Here is a 20,521-nt window from a genome sequence, read left to right on the forward strand (position 1 = left end):
TGTTCGGGATGTTCGTTATTCGTGACGAACACCATGCGGTGTTCTGGTTACTTTCACTTCCTTCCCTGAGACGTTAGCGCGCTTTTCTGGCCAATTGAAAGACAGGGAAGGCATTACAACTTCCCCCTGCAACGTTTAAGCCCTATACCACCCCCCTGCTGTGAGTGGCTGGCGAGATCAGGTGTTCGCCTAATATAAAAGTCGGCCCCTCCCGCGGCTCGCCTCAGATGCGGTGTGAGTTAGATGAGGGACAGTGCTGTTTATACCGGAGCTGCTGTAGGGAAAGAATTGGTAGTTAGTGTAGGCTTCAAGACCCCCCAAAGGTCCTTATTAGGGCCACTGATAGCTGTGTGTTGGCTGCTGTTAGCAGTGGGATTTTTTTTTCTTTCTCAAAATCGCCTCTGCAGACCGTTGCACCTGGCATTAGGGACAGAAGTGCTGCATAGGCAGGGAGAGTGTTAGGAGTGAGTGTAGCCTTCAAGAACCTCAACGGTCCTTTCTAGGGCCATATTTATCCGTGTGCAGTACTGTCCAGGCTGCTGTTGGCTGTGCTGCATTTTTTTTGGGCTTCTCAAAATCGCCTCTGCAGAGCATTGCACCCTCCATTGATACTGCAGGGAAAGAATTGTATAGGCAGGGCCACAACACAGTTATTATTCATAGAATATACGCAGTGCTGCCTGTTGGTGGGAAAAAACTGAAAAGAAATCTATTTGTCCAGCCTGTGTCCGTCCTTACGCCTGTGTAGACGTGTGAGCTGCGTGAAAAACATTGCTAAATCATACGCAGCCAGCTACGCTTTACTGCTGGGTTCGCCATTTGCTTTCCTTAATTGGGAAAAAAAATACCTGCTCTCCAAGAGTTATAATAACTCTGCTACCCTCACGTTCTGTGACACATAAGCAGGGACACAGCGCAGTTATTAAACTTCGCAGGTTCATTGAATATACGCAGTGCTGCCTGTTGGTGGGAAAAAACTGAAAACAAATCTATTTGTCCAGCCTGTGTCCGTCCTTACGCCTGTGTAGACGTGTGAGCTGCGTGAAAAACATTGCTAAATCATACGCAGCCAGCTACGCTTTACTGCTGGGTTCGCCATTTGCTTTCCTTAATTGGGGAAAAAAATACCTGCTCTCCAAGAGTTATAATAACTCTGCTACCCTCACGTTCTGTGACACATAAGCAGGGACACAGCGCAGTTATTAAACTTCGCAGGTTCATTGAATATACGCAGTGCTGCCTGTTGGTGGGAAAAAACTGAAAACAAATCTATTTGTCCAGCCTGTGTCCGTCCTTACGCCTGTGGAGACGTGTGAGCTGCGTGAAAAACATTGCTAAATCATACGCAGCCAGCTACGCTTTACTGCTGGGTTCGCCATTTGCTTTCCTTAATTGGGAAAAAAAATACCTGCTCTCCAAGAGTTATAATAACTCTGCTACCCTCACGTTCTGTGACACATAAGCAGGGACACAGCGCAGTTATTAAACTTCGCAGGTTCATTGAATATACGCAGTGCTGCCTGTTGGTGGGAAAAAACTGAAAAGAAATCTATTTGTCCAGCCTGTGTCCGTCCTTACGCCTGTGTAGACGTGTGAGCTGCGTGAAAAACATTGCTAAATCATACGCAGCCAGCTACGCTTTACTGCTGGGTTCGCCATTTGCTTTCCTTAATTGGGGAAAAAAATACCTGCTCTCCAAGAGTTATAATAACTCTGCTACCCTCACGTTCTGTGACACATAAGCAGGGACACAGCACAGTTATTAAACTTAGATAATTCATTCACTAGAGGCAGTGGGGCCTTTCGTTTTCCAAAAAGGGCAAAAATTATATTTGGCCTGCAGTCTTGCGCCAATTTATTTCCTGCCTGGGAAATCTAATCACTGGTAATACAGCATGCTGAGGGGTAGGGGTAAGCCTAGAGGACGTGGACGTGGACGTGGCCGAGGACGCGGAGGGCCAAGTGAGGGTGTGGGCACAGGCCAAGCTCCTGATCCAGGTGTGTCGCAGCTGTCTGCTGCGCGATTAGGAGAGAGGCACGTTTCTGGCGTCCCCACATTCATCGCCCAATTAATGGGTCCACGCGGGAGACGGTTATTAGAAAATGAGCAGTGTGAGCAGGTCCTGTCCTGGATGGCAGAAAGTGCTTCGAGCAACCTATCGTCTACCCGCAGTTCTGCGCCGTCCACTGCTGCCAATCCGAATCCTCTGTCTGCTGCTCCTCCTTCCTCCCAGCCTCCTCAGTCCACTACAATGACACCTGCTCAGGAGCGGGAACACTCCCAGGAACTGTTCTCGGGCCCCTGCTTAGATTGGGCAGCAGCGGTTCCTCTCCCACCAGAGGAGTTTATCGTCACTGATGCCCAACCATTCGAAAGTTCCCGGGGTCCGGGGGAAGAGGCTGGGGACTTCCGCCAACTGTCTCAACAACTTTCTGTGGGTGAGGAGGACGATGACGATCAGACACAGTTGTCTTGCAGTGAGGTAGTAGTAAGGGCAGTAAGTCCCAGGGAGCAGCGCACAGAGGATTCGGAGGAAGAGCAGCAGGACGATGAGGTGACTGACCCCACCTGGTGTGCAACGCTTACTCAGGAGGACAGGTCTTCAGAGGGGGAGTCAAGGGCATCAGCAGGGCAGGTTGCAAGAGGCAGTGCGGTGGCCAGGGGTAGAGGCAGGGCCAGACCGAATAATCCACCAAGTGTTTCCCAAAGCGCCCCCTCGCGCCATGCCACCCTGCGTAGGCCGAGGTGCTCTAAGGTCTGGCAGTTTTTCACAGAGACGCCTGACGACCGACGAACAGTGGTGTGCAACCTTTGTCGCGCAAAGCTCAGCCGGGGAGCCAACACCAACAGCCTCACCACCACCACCATGCGCAGACATATGATGGCCAAGCACCCCGCAAGGTGGGACAAAGGCCGTTCACCGTCTCCGGTTTGCACCCCTGCCTCTCCCCCTGTGCCCCAACCTGCCACTGAGATGCAACCCCCCTCTCAGGACACAGGCACTACCGCCTCATGGCCTGCACCCACACCCTCATCTCCGCTGTCCTCGGCCCCATCCAGCAGTGTAGTTCAGCGCACCGTTCAGCCGTCGCTTGCGCAAGTGTTCGAGCGCAAGCGCAAGTACGCCGCCACGCACCCGCACGCTCAAACGTTAACCGTCCGCATCGCAAAATTCATCAGCCTTGAGATGCTGCCGTATAGGGTTGTGGAAACGGAGTCCTTCAAAAGTATCATGGAGGCGGCGGCCCCGCGCTACTCAGTTCCCAGTCGCCACTACTTTTCCCGATGTGCCGTCCCAGCCCTGCACGACCACGTCTCCCGCAACATTGTGCGCGCCCTCACCAACGCGGTTACTGCCACGGTCCACTTAACTACGGACACGTGGACAAGCACAGGCGGGCAGGGCCACTACATCTCCCTGACGGCACATTGGGTGAATTTAGTGGAGGCTGGGACAGAGTCAGAGCCTGGGACCGCTCACGTCCTACCCACCCCCAGAATTGCGGGCCCCAGCTCGGTGCTGGTATCTGCGGAGGTGTATGCTTCCTCCACTAAAGCACCCTCCTCCTCCTCCTCCTCCTCTGTCTCACAATCAAGATGTGTTAGCAGCAGCATGTCGCCAGCAGTCGGTGTCGCGCGGTGTGGCAGCACAGCGGTGGGCAAGCGTCAGCAGGCCGTGCTGAAACTACTCAGCTTAGGCGATAAGAGGCACACGGCCCACGAACTGCTGCAGGGTCTGACACAGCAGACCGACCGCTGGCTTGCGCCGCTGAGCCTCCAACCGGGCATGGTCGTGTGTGACAACGGCCGTAACCTGGTGGCGGCTCTGCAGCTTGGCAGCCTCACGCACGTGCCATGCCTGGCCCACGTCTTTAATTTGGTGGTTCAGCGGTTTCTGAAAAGCTACCCACGCTTGTCAGACCTGCTCGTAAAGGCGCGCCGGCTCTGCGCACATTTCCGCAAGTCCCACACGGACGCTGCCACCCTGCGCACCCTGCAACATCACTTTAAGCTGCCAGTGCACCGACTGCTGTGCGACGTGCCCACACGGTGGAACTCTACGCTCCACATGTTGGCCAGGCTCTATGAACAACGGAGAGCTATAGTCGAATACCAACTCCAACATGGGCGGCGCAGTGGGAGTCAGCCTCCTCAATTCCTTTCAGAAGAGTGGGCCTGGTTGGCAGACATCTGCCATGTCCTTGGTAATTTTGAGGAGTCTACCCAGGTGGTGAGCGGCGATGCTACAATCATTAGCGTCACCATTCCTCTGCTATGCATCTTGAGAAATTCCCTGCAAACCATAAAGGCAGCTGCTTTGCGCTCGGAAACGGGGGCGGGGGAAGACAGTATGCCGCTGGATAGTCAGGGCACCCTCCTGTCTATTTCTCAGCGCGTACAGGAGGAGGAGGAGGAGCATGAGGAGGAGGGGGAAGAGACAGCTTGGCCCGCTGCTGACGGTACACCGGCTGATTGCCTGTCATCCTTTCAGCGTGTATGGCCTGAGGAGGAGGAGGAGGAGGAGGATCCTGAAAGTGATCTTCCTAGTGAAGACAGCCATGTGTTGCGTACAGGTACCCTGGCACACATGGCTGACTTCATGTTAGGATGCCTTTCTCGTGACCCTCGCGTTGCACGCATTCTGGCCACTACGGATTACTGGGTGTACACACTGCTCGATCCACGGTATAAGGAGAACCTGCCCACTCTCATTCCCGAAGAGGAAAGGGGTTCGAGAGTGTTGCTATACCACAGGACCCTTGCGGACAAGCTGATGGTAAAATTCCCAGCCGACAGCGCTAGTGGCAGAAGGCGCAGTTCCGAGGGCCATGTTGCAGGGGATGTGCGTAGATCGAGCAGCATGTACATCCCAGGCAGTGCAACAGTCTTTAAGGGCCTGGCCAGCTTTATGGCTCCCCACCAAGACTGTGTCACCGCTCCCCAGTCACGGCTGAGTCGGCGGGAGCACTGCAAAAGGATGGTGAGGGAGTACGTAGCGGATCGCACGACCATCCTTGGTGACGCCTCTGCCCCCTACAACTACTGGGTGTCGAAGCTGGACACGTGGCCTGAACTAGCCCTGTATGCCCTTGAGGTGCTTGCTTGTCCTGCGGCTAGCGTGTTGTCGGAGAGGGTGTTTAGTGCGGCTGGGGGAATCATCACAGATAAGCGTAGCCGCTTGTCAACCGACAGTGCCGACAGGCTAACACTCATCAAGATGAACAAAGGCTGGATTTCGCCAGACTTCTGTTCTCCACCAGCGGACAGCAGCGATACGTAAGCAATACGTAGGCTGCACCCGCGGATGGAAGCTACGTTCTCTCTCACCATCCAAAACGGGGACATTTCTGCTTCATCAATCTGTGTCTAATATTCCTCCTCCTCCTCCTCCTGCTCCTCCTCCTGAAACCTCACGTAATCACGCTGAACGGGCAATTTTTCTTAGGGCCACAAGGCTCACTCAAATAATTTTTCTGAACAATTTTTATAAGTTTCAATGCGCTTAAAAGCATTGGAACTTTAACTTGAACCAATTTTTCGTTACACTGGGCTGCCTCCAGGCCTAGTTACCACTTAAGCCACATTAACCAAAGCGATTAATGGGTTTCACCTGCCCTCTTGGCTGGCCATGGCCAATTTTTGGGATGTACATTAGTACTGTTGATACAGCAATTTTTGTGGGCCCTCGCCTACAGTGTAATCAAATTAATTTTTAGCCCACCTGCATTACAGCTGACGTTACCTCAGCTGTGTTGGGCAATGCAATGGGATATTTTTGTGTACCGCCGGTGGGTTCCAGGGAGCCACCCATGCTGTAGGTGCACACTGAGTTTTTAATACTTCTGTACACTTCTAAAGAACCCGTCTGACTGGGGCATGCAGTGTGGGCCGAAGCCCACCTGTATTACGCACGACATTACTACCTCAGCTGTGTTGGGCAATGCAATGGGATATTTCTATGTACCGCCGGTGGCTTCCTGGCACCCACCCAGGCAGTGGGTCCACAGGGAGTTAAACCTACATGTGTCCACTTGTAAAGAACCCCAGTCTGACTGGGGCATGCAGTGTGGGCCGAAGCCCACCTGCATTACGCACGACATTACTACCTCAGCTGTGTTGGGCAATGCAATGGGATATTTTTGTGTACCGCCGGTGGGTTCCAGGGAGCCACCCATGCTGTAGGTGCACACTGAGTTTTTAATACTTCTGTACACTTCTAAAGAACCCGTCTGACTGGGGCATGCAGTGTGGGCCGAAGCCCACCTGTATTACGCACGACATTACTACCTCAGCTGTGTTGGGCAATGCAATGGGATATTTCTATGTACCGCCGGTGGCTTCCTGGCACCCACCCAGGCAGTGGGTCCACAGGGAGTTAAACCTACATGTGTCCACTTGTAAAGAACCCCAGTCTGACTGGGGCATGCAGTGTGGGCCGAAGCCCACCTGCATTACGCACGACATTACTACCTCAGCTGTGTTGGGCAATGCAATGGGATATTTTTGTGTACCGCCGGTGGGTTCCAGGGAGCCACCCATGCTGTAGGTGCACACTGAGTTTTTAATACTTCTGTACACTTCTAAAGAACCCGTCTGACTGGGGCATGCAGTGTGGGCCGAAGCCCACCTGTATTACGCACGACATTACTACCTCAGCTGTGTTGGGCAATGCAATGGGATATTTCTATGTACCGCCGGTGGCTTCCTGGCACCCACCCAGGCAGTGGGTCCACAGGGAGTTAAACCTACATGTGTCCACTTGTAAAGAACCCCAGTCTGACTGGGGCATGCAGTGTGGGCCGAAGCCCACCTGCATTACGCACGACATTACTACCTCAGCTGTGTTGGGCAATGCAATGGGATATTTTTGTGTACCGCCGGTGGGTTCCAGGGAGCCACCCATGCTGTAGGTGCACACTGAGTTTTTAATACTTCTGTACACTTCTAAAGAACCCGTCTGACTGGGGCATGCAGTGTGGGCCGAAGCCCACCTGTATTACGCACGACATTACTACCTCAGCTGTGTTGGGCAATGCAATGGGATATTTCTATGTACCGCCGGTGGCTTCCTGGCACCCACCCAGGCAGTGGGTCCACAGGGAGTTAAACCTACATGTGTCCACTTGTAAAGAACCCCAGTCTGACTGGGGCATGCAGTGTGGGCCGAAGCCCACCTGCATTACGCACGACATTACTACCTCAGCTGTGTTGGGCAATGCAATGGGATATTTTTGTGTACCGCCGGTGGGTTCCAGGGAGCCACCCATGCTGTAGGTGCACACTGAGTTTTTAATACTTCTGTACACTTCTAAAGAACCCGTCTGACTGGGGCATGCAGTGTGGGCCGAAGCCCACCTGTATTACGCACGACATTACTACCTCAGCTGTGTTGGGCAATGCAATGGGATATTTCTATGTACCGCCGGTGGCTTCCTGGCACCCACCCAGGCAGTGGGTCCACAGGGAGTTAAACCTACATGTGTCCACTTGTAAAGAACCCCAGTCTGACTGGGGCATGCAGTGTGGGCCGAAGCCCACCTGCATTAACCCTTTCCAGTCCACTGTGTGACCTGTGAAGACATTAGGGTTTAAGGCTGTACAGCTCCGTTGTTGGTAGACGTCCGTCGGGGTTCTCTTACTGTATATTGCCAGCCTCTCTGCTGTCGGAGCCTATCCTACGTGTCAGCTCATGCAGTACTGGCTTTAGCCAGCATATAGCGCCGTTGTATAACAGCAGAAAAAGAGTAAGCCCCCTAGGAAAACCATATACAAATTGGATTGGAAAGGGTTAAGCACAACATTACTACCTCAGCTGTGTTGGGCAATGCAATGGGATATTTCTATGTACCGCCGGTGGCTTCCTGGCACCCACCCATGCTGTAGGTGCACACGGAGTTTTTACTACATCTGTACACTTATAAAGAACCCCAGTCAGACTGGGGCATGCAGTGTGGGCCGAAGCCCACCTGCATTAAGCACGACATTACTACCTCAGCTGTGTTGGGCAATGCAATGGGATATTTCTGTGTACCGCCAGTGGGTTCCAGGGAGCCACCCATGCTGTGGGTCGACAGGGACTTCACAATAGGGAGTTGTACCTGCCTGTGTCTATGAATTAAAAAGCCCGGTCTGACTGGGGCATGCAGACACCTTGACAGAATGAATAGTGTGTGGCACATAGGTTCCCCATTGCTATGCCCACGTGTGCAGCTCCTGATGGCGGTGGCACAGGATTCTATTTCTCATTGCTTCTGTACAGCATTGTGGGCTATCGCTCCGCCACTTTTAAAGAGGGTCGCTGCCTAGCCGTGCCAACCTCTGCAGTGTGTGCCTGCGGTCCCTCGTCATGGCAGACGCAATTCTAAATAGACATGAGCGTGGTGTGGCATGAGGGCAGCTGAAGGCTGCGCAGGGACACTTTGGTGTGCGCTGTGGGGGGGAGGGGGGGCGGTTGGGCAGCATGTAACCCAGGAGAAGTGTCAGTGGAGTGTCATGCAGGCAGTGATTGTGCTTTGTTGGAGGTAGTGTGGTGCTTAGCAAAGGTATGCCATGCTAATGAGGGCTTTTCAGAAGTAAAAGTTGTTGGGAGGGGGGGGGCCCACTCTTGCCGGTATTGTGGCTTAATAGTGGGACCTGGGAACTTGAGATGCAGCCCAACATGTAGCCCCTCGCCTGCCCTATCCGTCACTGTGTCATTCCCATCACTTTCCTGAATTGCCCAGATTTTCACACATGAAAACCTTAGCGAGCATCGGCGAAATACAAAAATGTTCTGGTCGCCCATTGACTTCAATGGGGTTCGTTGTTCGAAACGAACCCTCGAGCATCACGGGAAGTTCGTTACGAATAACGAACACCCGAACATTTTGGTGTTCGCTCATCTCTAGTCATAATGAAAAAACGAAAAAAAATGTCCTCGTCATTAATGTATGAAATAAGAAAGCCACTAAGAGGTTAAATATATAGTAAGTAAATTGGTCGTATATGTTGCTGTTCCTGACCTGTCCATTTGAGTCCCAGATATAATTCTATATGCAGGCTTGGATTTGAGAGGGCAAGCTTTTCTTTCTGGCGGCTTCACATGGGCTTATATGCAAGTGCAAAATCTGTGTGCAGAGGACACAACCCATCGATTTCAATCAGTTAATTCCCATTTTCTTTTTTTGCTTGCAAATGTTCCGTGCGTGCAAAAAATTAGGACCGGCTTTATTTTTGTGCACTGAGGGTCCACATAGAAGTCTAAGGGAGGTGCGCAAATGCACAGGCAATTTGCCCACATATGAGCAATACGCTGCGCAATTCCATGAAAAAAATCCCCACACATCTGGAATAGCCATTTAAAACGTGGCGTGTTTGTCTGCCGTGCGCAAAGGGTGAGAAACTGAATCACAAAGGGAAGAATTTCTAAGGGATTATTCTGATGCCACTTTTCTGACGACTTTTTCCCTCTTCTCCAGTTTAAAATGTGACAAAGTTACCAAATGTTGCACCCTGTGGATTCATTTCTGTTAATATGTCTAGCGATGTGTGCGCCCCCCAGCTGCTGAAGTGAGATCGCACAAAGAATGAAAAAAGTTTTAAAAGTCACGTTTTATTAATGTCTCTAATAGAGATGAGCGAACGCGTTCGTCCGAGCTTGATATTCGTGCGAATATTAGGGTGTTCGGGATGTTCGTTATTCGTGACGAACACCATGCGGTGTTCTGGTTACTTTCACTTCCTTCCCTGAGACGTTAGCGCGCTTTTCTGGCCAATTGAAAGACAGGGAAGGCATTACAACTTCCCCCTGCAACGTTTAAGCCCTATACCACCCCCCTGCTGTGAGTGGCTGGCGAGATCAGGTGTTCGCCTAATATAAAAGTCGGCCCCTCCCGCGGCTCGCCTCAGATGCGGTGTGAGTTAGATGAGGGACAGTGCTGTTTATACCGGAGCTGCTGTAGGGAAAGAATTGGTAGTTAGTGTAGGCTTCAAGACCCCCCAAAGGTCCTTATTAGGGCCACTGATAGCTGTGTGTTGGCTGCTGTTAGCAGTGGGATTTTTTTTTCTTTCTCAAAATCGCCTCTGCAGACCGTTGCACCTGGCATTAGGGACAGAAGTGCTGCATAGGCAGGGAGAGTGTTAGGAGTGAGTGTAGCCTTCAAGAACCTCAACGGTCCTTTCTAGGGCCATATTTATCCGTGTGCAGTACTGTCCAGGCTGCTGTTGGCTGTGCTGCATTTTTTTTGGGCTTCTCAAAATCGCCTCTGCAGAGCATTGCACCCTCCATTGATACTGCAGGGAAAGAATTGTATAGGCAGGGCCACAACACAGTTATTATTCATAGAATATACGCAGTGCTGCCTGTTGGTGGGAAAAAACTGAAAAGAAATCTATTTGTCCAGCCTGTGTCCGTCCTTACGCCTGTGTAGACGTGTGAGCTGCGTGAAAAACATTGCTAAATCATACGCAGCCAGCTACGCTTTACTGCTGGGTTCGCCATTTGCTTTCCTTAATTGGGAAAAAAAATACCTGCTCTCCAAGAGTTATAATAACTCTGCTACCCTCACGTTCTGTGACACATAAGCAGGGACACAGCGCAGTTATTAAACTTCGCAGGTTCATTGAATATACGCAGTGCTGCCTGTTGGTGGGAAAAAACTGAAAACAAATCTATTTGTCCAGCCTGTGTCCGTCCTTACGCCTGTGTAGACGTGTGAGCTGCGTGAAAAACATTGCTAAATCATACGCAGCCAGCTACGCTTTACTGCTGGGTTCGCCATTTGCTTTCCTTAATTGGGGAAAAAAATACCTGCTCTCCAAGAGTTATAATAACTCTGCTACCCTCACGTTCTGTGACACATAAGCAGGGACACAGCGCAGTTATTAAACTTCGCAGGTTCATTGAATATACGCAGTGCTGCCTGTTGGTGGGAAAAAACTGAAAACAAATCTATTTGTCCAGCCTGTGTCCGTCCTTACGCCTGTGGAGACGTGTGAGCTGCGTGAAAAACATTGCTAAATCATACGCAGCCAGCTACGCTTTACTGCTGGGTTCGCCATTTGCTTTCCTTAATTGGGAAAAAAAATACCTGCTCTCCAAGAGTTATAATAACTCTGCTACCCTCACGTTCTGTGACACATAAGCAGGGACACAGCGCAGTTATTAAACTTCGCAGGTTCATTGAATATACGCAGTGCTGCCTGTTGGTGGGAAAAAACTGAAAAGAAATCTATTTGTCCAGCCTGTGTCCGTCCTTACGCCTGTGTAGACGTGTGAGCTGCGTGAAAAACATTGCTAAATCATACGCAGCCAGCTACGCTTTACTGCTGGGTTCGCCATTTGCTTTCCTTAATTGGGGAAAAAAATACCTGCTCTCCAAGAGTTATAATAACTCTGCTACCCTCACGTTCTGTGACACATAAGCAGGGACACAGCACAGTTATTAAACTTAGATAATTCATTCACTAGAGGCAGTGGGGCCTTTCGTTTTCCAAAAAGGGCAAAAATTATATTTGGCCTGCAGTCTTGCGCCAATTTATTTCCTGCCTGGGAAATCTAATCACTGGTAATACAGCATGCTGAGGGGTAGGGGTAAGCCTAGAGGACGTGGACGTGGACGTGGCCGAGGACGCGGAGGGCCAAGTGAGGGTGTGGGCACAGGCCAAGCTCCTGATCCAGGTGTGTCGCAGCTGTCTGCTGCGCGATTAGGAGAGAGGCACGTTTCTGGCGTCCCCACATTCATCGCCCAATTAATGGGTCCACGCGGGAGACGGTTATTAGAAAATGAGCAGTGTGAGCAGGTCCTGTCCTGGATGGCAGAAAGTGCTTCGAGCAACCTATCGTCTACCCGCAGTTCTGCGCCGTCCACTGCTGCCAATCCGAATCCTCTGTCTGCTGCTCCTCCTTCCTCCCAGCCTCCTCAGTCCACTACAATGACACCTGCTCAGGAGCGGGAACACTCCCAGGAACTGTTCTCGGGCCCCTGCTTAGATTGGGCAGCAGCGGTTCCTCTCCCACCAGAGGAGTTTATCGTCACTGATGCCCAACCATTCGAAAGTTCCCGGGGTCCGGGGGAAGAGGCTGGGGACTTCCGCCAACTGTCTCAACAACTTTCTGTGGGTGAGGAGGACGATGACGATCAGACACAGTTGTCTTGCAGTGAGGTAGTAGTAAGGGCAGTAAGTCCCAGGGAGCAGCGCACAGAGGATTCGGAGGAAGAGCAGCAGGACGATGAGGTGACTGACCCCACCTGGTGTGCAACGCTTACTCAGGAGGACAGGTCTTCAGAGGGGGAGTCAAGGGCATCAGCAGGGCAGGTTGCAAGAGGCAGTGCGGTGGCCAGGGGTAGAGGCAGGGCCAGACCGAATAATCCACCAAGTGTTTCCCAAAGCGCCCCCTCGCGCCATGCCACCCTGCGTAGGCCGAGGTGCTCTAAGGTCTGGCAGTTTTTCACAGAGACGCCTGACGACCGACGAACAGTGGTGTGCAACCTTTGTCGCGCAAAGCTCAGCCGGGGAGCCAACACCAACAGCCTCACCACCACCACCATGCGCAGACATATGATGGCCAAGCACCCCGCAAGGTGGGACAAAGGCCGTTCACCGTCTCCGGTTTGCACCCCTGCCTCTCCCCCTGTGCCCCAACCTGCCACTGAGATGCAACCCCCCTCTCAGGACACAGGCACTACCGCCTCATGGCCTGCACCCACACCCTCATCTCCGCTGTCCTCGGCCCCATCCAGCAGTGTAGTTCAGCGCACCGTTCAGCCGTCGCTTGCGCAAGTGTTCGAGCGCAAGCGCAAGTACGCCGCCACGCACCCGCACGCTCAAACGTTAACCGTCCGCATCGCAAAATTCATCAGCCTTGAGATGCTGCCGTATAGGGTTGTGGAAACGGAGTCCTTCAAAAGTATCATGGAGGCGGCGGCCCCGCGCTACTCAGTTCCCAGTCGCCACTACTTTTCCCGATGTGCCGTCCCAGCCCTGCACGACCACGTCTCCCGCAACATTGTGCGCGCCCTCACCAACGCGGTTACTGCCACGGTCCACTTAACTACGGACACGTGGACAAGCACAGGCGGGCAGGGCCACTACATCTCCCTGACGGCACATTGGGTGAATTTAGTGGAGGCTGGGACAGAGTCAGAGCCTGGGACCGCTCACGTCCTACCCACCCCCAGAATTGCGGGCCCCAGCTCGGTGCTGGTATCTGCGGAGGTGTATGCTTCCTCCACTAAAGCACCCTCCTCCTCCTCCTCCTCCTCTGTCTCACAATCAAGATGTGTTAGCAGCAGCATGTCGCCAGCAGTCGGTGTCGCGCGGTGTGGCAGCACAGCGGTGGGCAAGCGTCAGCAGGCCGTGCTGAAACTACTCAGCTTAGGCGATAAGAGGCACACGGCCCACGAACTGCTGCAGGGTCTGACACAGCAGACCGACCGCTGGCTTGCGCCGCTGAGCCTCCAACCGGGCATGGTCGTGTGTGACAACGGCCGTAACCTGGTGGCGGCTCTGCAGCTTGGCAGCCTCACGCACGTGCCATGCCTGGCCCACGTCTTTAATTTGGTGGTTCAGCGGTTTCTGAAAAGCTACCCACGCTTGTCAGACCTGCTCGTAAAGGCGCGCCGGCTCTGCGCACATTTCCGCAAGTCCCACACGGACGCTGCCACCCTGCGCACCCTGCAACATCACTTTAAGCTGCCAGTGCACCGACTGCTGTGCGACGTGCCCACACGGTGGAACTCTACGCTCCACATGTTGGCCAGGCTCTATGAACAACGGAGAGCTATAGTCGAATACCAACTCCAACATGGGCGGCGCAGTGGGAGTCAGCCTCCTCAATTCCTTTCAGAAGAGTGGGCCTGGTTGGCAGACATCTGCCATGTCCTTGGTAATTTTGAGGAGTCTACCCAGGTGGTGAGCGGCGATGCTACAATCATTAGCGTCACCATTCCTCTGCTATGCATCTTGAGAAATTCCCTGCAAACCATAAAGGCAGCTGCTTTGCGCTCGGAAACGGGGGCGGGGGAAGACAGTATGCCGCTGGATAGTCAGGGCACCCTCCTGTCTATTTCTCAGCGCGTACAGGAGGAGGAGGAGGAGCATGAGGAGGAGGGGGAAGAGACAGCTTGGCCCGCTGCTGACGGTACACCGGCTGATTGCCTGTCATCCTTTCAGCGTGTATGGCCTGAGGAGGAGGAGGAGGAGGAGGATCCTGAAAGTGATCTTCCTAGTGAAGACAGCCATGTGTTGCGTACAGGTACCCTGGCACACATGGCTGACTTCATGTTAGGATGCCTTTCTCGTGACCCTCGCGTTGCACGCATTCTGGCCACTACGGATTACTGGGTGTACACACTGCTCGATCCACGGTATAAGGAGAACCTGCCCACTCTCATTCCCGAAGAGGAAAGGGGTTCGAGAGTGTTGCTATACCACAGGACCCTTGCGGACAAGCTGATGGTAAAATTCCCAGCCGACAGCGCTAGTGGCAGAAGGCGCAGTTCCGAGGGCCATGTTGCAGGGGATGTGCGTAGATCGAGCAGCATGTACATCCCAGGCAGTGCAACAGTCTTTAAGGGCCTGGCCAGCTTTATGGCTCCCCACCAAGACTGTGTCACCGCTCCCCAGTCACGGCTGAGTCGGCGGGAGCACTGCAAAAGGATGGTGAGGGAGTACGTAGCGGATCGCACGACCATCCTTGGTGACGCCTCTGCCCCCTACAACTACTGGGTGTCGAAGCTGGACACGTGGCCTGAACTAGCCCTGTATGCCCTTGAGGTGCTTGCTTGTCCTGCGGCTAGCGTGTTGTCGGAGAGGGTGTTTAGTGCGGCTGGGGGAATCATCACAGATAAGCGTAGCCGCTTGTCAACCGACAGTGCCGACAGGCTAACACTCATCAAGATGAACAAAGGCTGGATTTCGCCAGACTTCTGTTCTCCACCAGCGGACAGCAGCGATACGTAAGCAATACGTAGGCTGCACCCGCGGATGGAAGCTACGTTCTCTCTCACCATCCAAAACGGGGACATTTCTGCTTCATCAATCTGTGTCTAATATTCCTCCTCCTCCTCCTCCTGCTCCTCCTCCTGAAACCTCACGTAATCACGCTGAACGGGCAATTTTTCTTAGGGCCACAAGGCTCACTCAAATAATTTTTCTGAACAATTTTTATAAGTTTCAATGCGCTTAAAAGCATTGGAACTTTAACTTGAACCAATTTTTCGTTACACTGGGCTGCCTCCAGGCCTAGTTACCACTTAAGCCACATTAACCAAAGCGATTAATGGGTTTCACCTGCCCTCTTGGCTGGCCATGGCCAATTTTTGGGATGTACATTAGTACTGTTGATACAGCAATTTTTGTGGGCCCTCGCCTACAGTGTAATCAAATTAATTTTTAGCCCACCTGCATTACAGCTGACGTTACCTCAGCTGTGTTGGGCAATGCAATGGGATATTTTTGTGTACCGCCGGTGGGTTCCAGGGAGCCACCCATGCTGTAGGTGCACACTGAGTTTTTAATACTTCTGTACACTTCTAAAGAACCCGTCTGACTGGGGCATGCAGTGTGGGCCGAAGCCCACCTGTATTACGCACGACATTACTACCTCAGCTGTGTTGGGCAATGCAATGGGATATTTCTATGTACCGCCGGTGGCTTCCTGGCACCCACCCAGGCAGTGGGTCCACAGGGAGTTAAACCTACATGTGTCCACTTGTAAAGAACCCCAGTCTGACTGGGGCATGCAGTGTGGGCCGAAGCCCACCTGCATTAACCCTTTCCAGTCCACTGTGTGACCTGTGAAGACATTAGGGTTTAAGGCTGTACAGCTCCGTTGTTGGTAGACGTCCGTCGGGGTTCTCTTACTGTATATTGCCAGCCTCTCTGCTGTCGGAGCCTATCCTACGTGTCAGCTCATGCAGTACTGGCTTTAGCCAGCATATAGCGCCGTTGTATAACAGCAGAAAAAGAGTAAGCCCCCTAGGAAAACCATATACAAATTGGATTGGAAAGGGTTAAGCACAACATTACTACCTCAGCTGTGTTGGGCAATGCAATGGGATATTTCTATGTACCGCCGGTGGCTTCCTGGCACCCACCCATGCTGTAGGTGCACACGGAGTTTTTACTACATCTGTACACTTATAAAGAACCCCAGTCAGACTGGGGCATGCAGTGTGGGCCGAAGCCCACCTGCATTAAGCACGACATTACTACCTCAGCTGTGTTGGGCAATGCAATGGGATATTTCTGTGTACCGCCAGTGGGTTCCAGGGAGCCACCCATGCTGTGGGTCGACAGGGACTTCACAATAGGGAGTTGTACCTGCCTGTGTCTATGAATTAAAAAGCCCGGTCTGACTGGGGCATGCAGACACCTTGACAGAATGAATAGTGTGTGGCACATAGGTTCCCCATTGCTATGCCCACGTGTGCAGCTCCTGATGGCGGTGGCACAGGATTCTATTTCTCATTGCTTCTGTACAGCATTGTGGGCTATCGCTCCGCCACTTTTAAAGAGGGTCGCTGCCTAGCCGTGCCAACCTCTGCAGTGTGTGCCTGCGGTCCCTCGTCATGGCAGACGCAATTCTAAATAGACATGAGCGTGGTGTGGCATGAGGGCAGCTGAAGGCTGCGCAGGGACACTTTGGTGTGCGCTGTGGGGGGGAGGGGGGGCGGTTGGGCAGCATGTAACCCAGGAGAAGTGTCAGTGGAGTGTCATGCAGGCAGTGATTGTGCTTTGTTGGAGGTAGTGTGGTGCTTAGCAAAGGTATGCCATGCTAATGAGGGCTTTTCAGAAGTAAAAGTTGTTGGGAGGGGGGGGGCCCACTCTTGCCGGTATTGTGGCTTAATAGTGGGACCTGGGAACTTGAGATGCAGCCCAACATGTAGCCCCTCGCCTGCCCTATCCGTCACTGTGTCATTCCCATCACTTTCCTGAATTGCCCAGATTTTCACACATGAAAACCTTAGCGAGCATCGGCGAAATACAAAAATGTTCTGGTCGCCCATTGACTTCAATGGGGTTCGTTGTTCGAAACGAACCCTCGAGCATCACGGGAAGTTCGTTACGAATAACGAACACCCGAACATTTTGGTGTTCGCTCATCTCTAGTCTCTAAACATCACTTCAACAAAAGTCTGATACTTTCGAATAGTGGAGCGAGAAGGGAAACATCAGTTCTTCATGACACAAATAAATAGAAATTCATCTAAACTGATGAATAATAAAAAACACAACTTACACCAAAGTTCTGACACAATACCTGTTCTAAGGGTGCCCGCTGTCTACAACTTTTCATTCTCAGTGATTGAGCCTTATATACATAGCCCCGCCTCTTTACTCTCCACTTTGTGACATGTTGTTCAGATCTTCTATCTGTCACTGGACCATCGCAGGTGGGACTGAGCCGCGTTCTTCCCAGACATCATCCGCCTGCTCAGGCACAGAGCCAGCTCCTTCTTATCCCACATTAAATCATAAACTGTTCTGCTCTCTCTCCCCGTGTGTACGGGGCCTGTGGGGGTTTTCTGCCTTTGCCGGAATATTTTTAGTCTGTACTTTGCTGATCTCTGGATTTTCTGCTACAATAAACAGCGTGAGCGCTGGCAGACGGATCCCGCTGATGTTATGTCATTAACAATTCACAAGCTGAGAGGGAGAGATCTGCTGGTCGGACACAAGGGGGCAGTGTGAAGTAATTAGTGGCTGGGGACACTTAACACTGTTACAAATGAAGGGTGATGCTGATGCAGTGTGATAAGGAGGTGCTGGGTGGGTATAGCTGTGCGTGTTTTCTGTGTTTTAGCACTGTTATTATATTTAAAGGCTTAAAAAATAGGAAAATAGTTGTTGTTTTTTTTAAATCTTCAATATTTTTTATTTTATTTTTAAATATTTTATTTGACTTGAATCTTACATTTTCTTAAGTCCCTTGAACGTGGGATTACTTGATTGCTTCTAGAATATACAACAATACTTTAGTATTGCAGTGTATTATATTGTTAATGTTCACAGGACCTAATATGCTTAGGCCTCATGTCCACGGGGAAAATCGGGCCCGCTACGGATTCTACATGTAGAATCTGCAGCGGGTCCCTCCTGCCCCGCGGACATGAGAGCTGAAAATGCAAATAAATGAGAATAAACTTACCTCCGATCCGCTCCGTTTCTTCTCTTCGCGGCGGCGTCATCTTCTCTCGTCGCGGCCGGATCTTCATTCTTCGGCTCGGCAGATGTGCACGATGACGTCGGTGACGTGCCCCGCGCATGCGCCGGGCCGAAGCAAAATGATCCGGCCGCGGCTGAGAGAGGATGGCGCGGCGCCGAAGAGAAAAACCGGAGCGGGTAAGTAAAATGTGATTTTTGTGTCCCGCGGATCCGGACGGCTTCCATAGGCTTCAATAGAAGCCCGCGGGAGCCGTCCCCGCGGGAGACCCGCATGAAAATGGAGCATGGTCCGGATTTTTTCATGCTCCATTTTTTTTTAAATCACTTTTATTGACGATCCGCGGGTATTTATCTACCCGCGGGTGGTCAATGCATCCCTATGGGCTGCGGATCCGCGCGCGGGAGAAGAGTTAAAATCCGCTGCGGATTTTAATTCTTCTTTTCCCCGTGGACATGAGGCCTTAAACATATAGCAGCCCTGGGGGCGTTTACTAGGTCCAGGGCAAGCATGCAAACACCGGAACCCCATGACTATTTCCATGGCAAATGGAATTGGATGGATGAGTCTTCTGATGGTTTACATGGCGCTGTCAGAATTGGCAGTGCATATAAAGCTGTCAAACAGCTATGATCAGAGCTAACTCCAATTGTGACTGTTTGCAGCAGGTATTAGCTGGTTTAAACAGCTAGCACCCACTAGGTATGTAGCAGGCTTGTCTCTGTGTAAGAACATAAAAAAAGTCATCCTCACCTTGCCCGATCTCTTTTGCAGTTGCCGTTCCCATGGTGTCTGGTCCAACAATGCACGCTTCTTCTAGTTCCAATGATGTTGTCTAGAGATGAGTGAGCATACTCGTCCAAGCTTGATGCTCGTTCGAGTATTAGGGTGCTCGAGATGCTCGTTACTCGAGACGAGCACCACGCGGTACTCGTCTCGATTAAACGAGCACTGACCATTGAATTCAATGGAGCCGGCAATACAGCCGACTCCATTGAAAGCAATGGGCTGCCGGCGATCGCGGGATGAATTGTCGTGAAGGGCTTAAATATATAAGCCCTTCCCTGCAATTCATCCAGAAATGTGTAAAAATAAAAAAAATATATATACTCACCTTGTCCCGGCAGACGGAGTTCAGCGCGGCCGGCCTGCAGTGGGTGTGAAGGGGATGTGAGTCAGACATGCCCCTGATTGGCTCAGCGCTGAGCCAATCAGATGCAGATCTCACTCACACCCATTCATTAATTCATGAATGGGTGAGTGAGTGTTGCCTCTGATTGGCTCAGCGCAGCTCTCAGCTGAATGACAGCAGTTCAGCACCACAGTGCAGAGGACAGCAGGAGAAGACGAGGCTGTGCCCCCGAAGGGAGGTGAGTATCCATATTTTTTGTTTTTTAAAATCACCTTTAATTTATTTCCAGGGAATGGCTTATATGTAAAGCCCTTCCCTGAAAAAGAATTTAGGTGTGCCAGCGGACCATTGTCTTCAATAGAGTCGCCAGCAGCAGCAGCGGCTCCATTGAAGAGAATGCCTACATTTTTATTCTTTTTTACACTAAAATCTTTCTTTTTCAGGTAAGGGCTTATATTTTTAAGCCCTTCCCGAAAATTCATCCCGCGCTCGCCGGCAGCCCATTGCTTTCAATGGAGCCGGCTGTTTTGACGGCTCCATTGAATTCAATGGGCTAACATCGTTCTGCCGGGACAAGGTGAGTGTATTTTTTTTTAAACTTTTTACACATTTTAGGATGATTTTCAGGTAAAGGCTTATATTTTTAAGCCCTTCCCGAAAATTCATCCCGCGCTCGCCGGCAGCCCATTGCTTTCAATGGAGCCGGCAATACAATTCAATGGGCTAACATCGTTCTTCTCTGCCACAGCTGTTACAGCTGTGGCAGAGGAGAACGATCGTTATGCTGACAGTGGGGGGGTCTCACTCTTGCCACTATTGTGGCTTAATAGTGAGACCTCGGAGCCCGAAATGCAGCCCTGCATGTTGCTCCTCGTCTGCCCTATCCATTTCTGTGTTTTTTACATGACTTTGGTGATTTGCTAAGATTTTCACAAATGAAAACCTTAGCGGAGCACCAGTCATATACAAAAATGCTCGAGTCGCCCATTGACTTCAATGGGATTCGTTACTCGAAACGAACTCTCGAGCATCACTGAAAGTTCGACTCGAGTAACGAGCACCCGAGCATTTTGGTGCTCGCTCATCTTTCATGTTGTCCCGTCAAATGGTCATGTGATCGCTGCAGCCAGTTACCAACTGATCCTTAGTTACACACAGCTGGTAACGGGTCATCTGATCACATGACACCATGACAGTATGTCATCACTAGAGCCGAAAGAAGAATACAGGGGAGGACCAG

At 51.6% G+C, this 20,521-nt stretch overlaps 1 protein-coding gene across 1 annotated transcript in view; it reads right to left on the reverse strand.

The window, feature by feature from the left end:
• The window catches only part of ALS2CL (ALS2 C-terminal like), a 703,387-nt gene extending 685,232 nt beyond the window's left edge, over window positions 1-18,155 (reverse strand). The window contains exon 1 of the mRNA XM_066585161.1: window positions 18,135-18,155. The gene's annotated coding sequence lies outside the window, so the exon portion shown is untranslated. The remainder of the gene's footprint in view (window positions 1-18,134) is intronic.
• Between the last annotated feature and the right edge of the window lie 2,366 nt (window positions 18,156-20,521).

This window comes from Eleutherodactylus coqui, chromosome 12 (genome assembly GCF_035609145.1).
Source record: "Eleutherodactylus coqui strain aEleCoq1 chromosome 12, aEleCoq1.hap1, whole genome shotgun sequence".
NCBI lineage: Eukaryota > Metazoa > Chordata > Amphibia > Anura > Eleutherodactylidae > Eleutherodactylus > Eleutherodactylus coqui.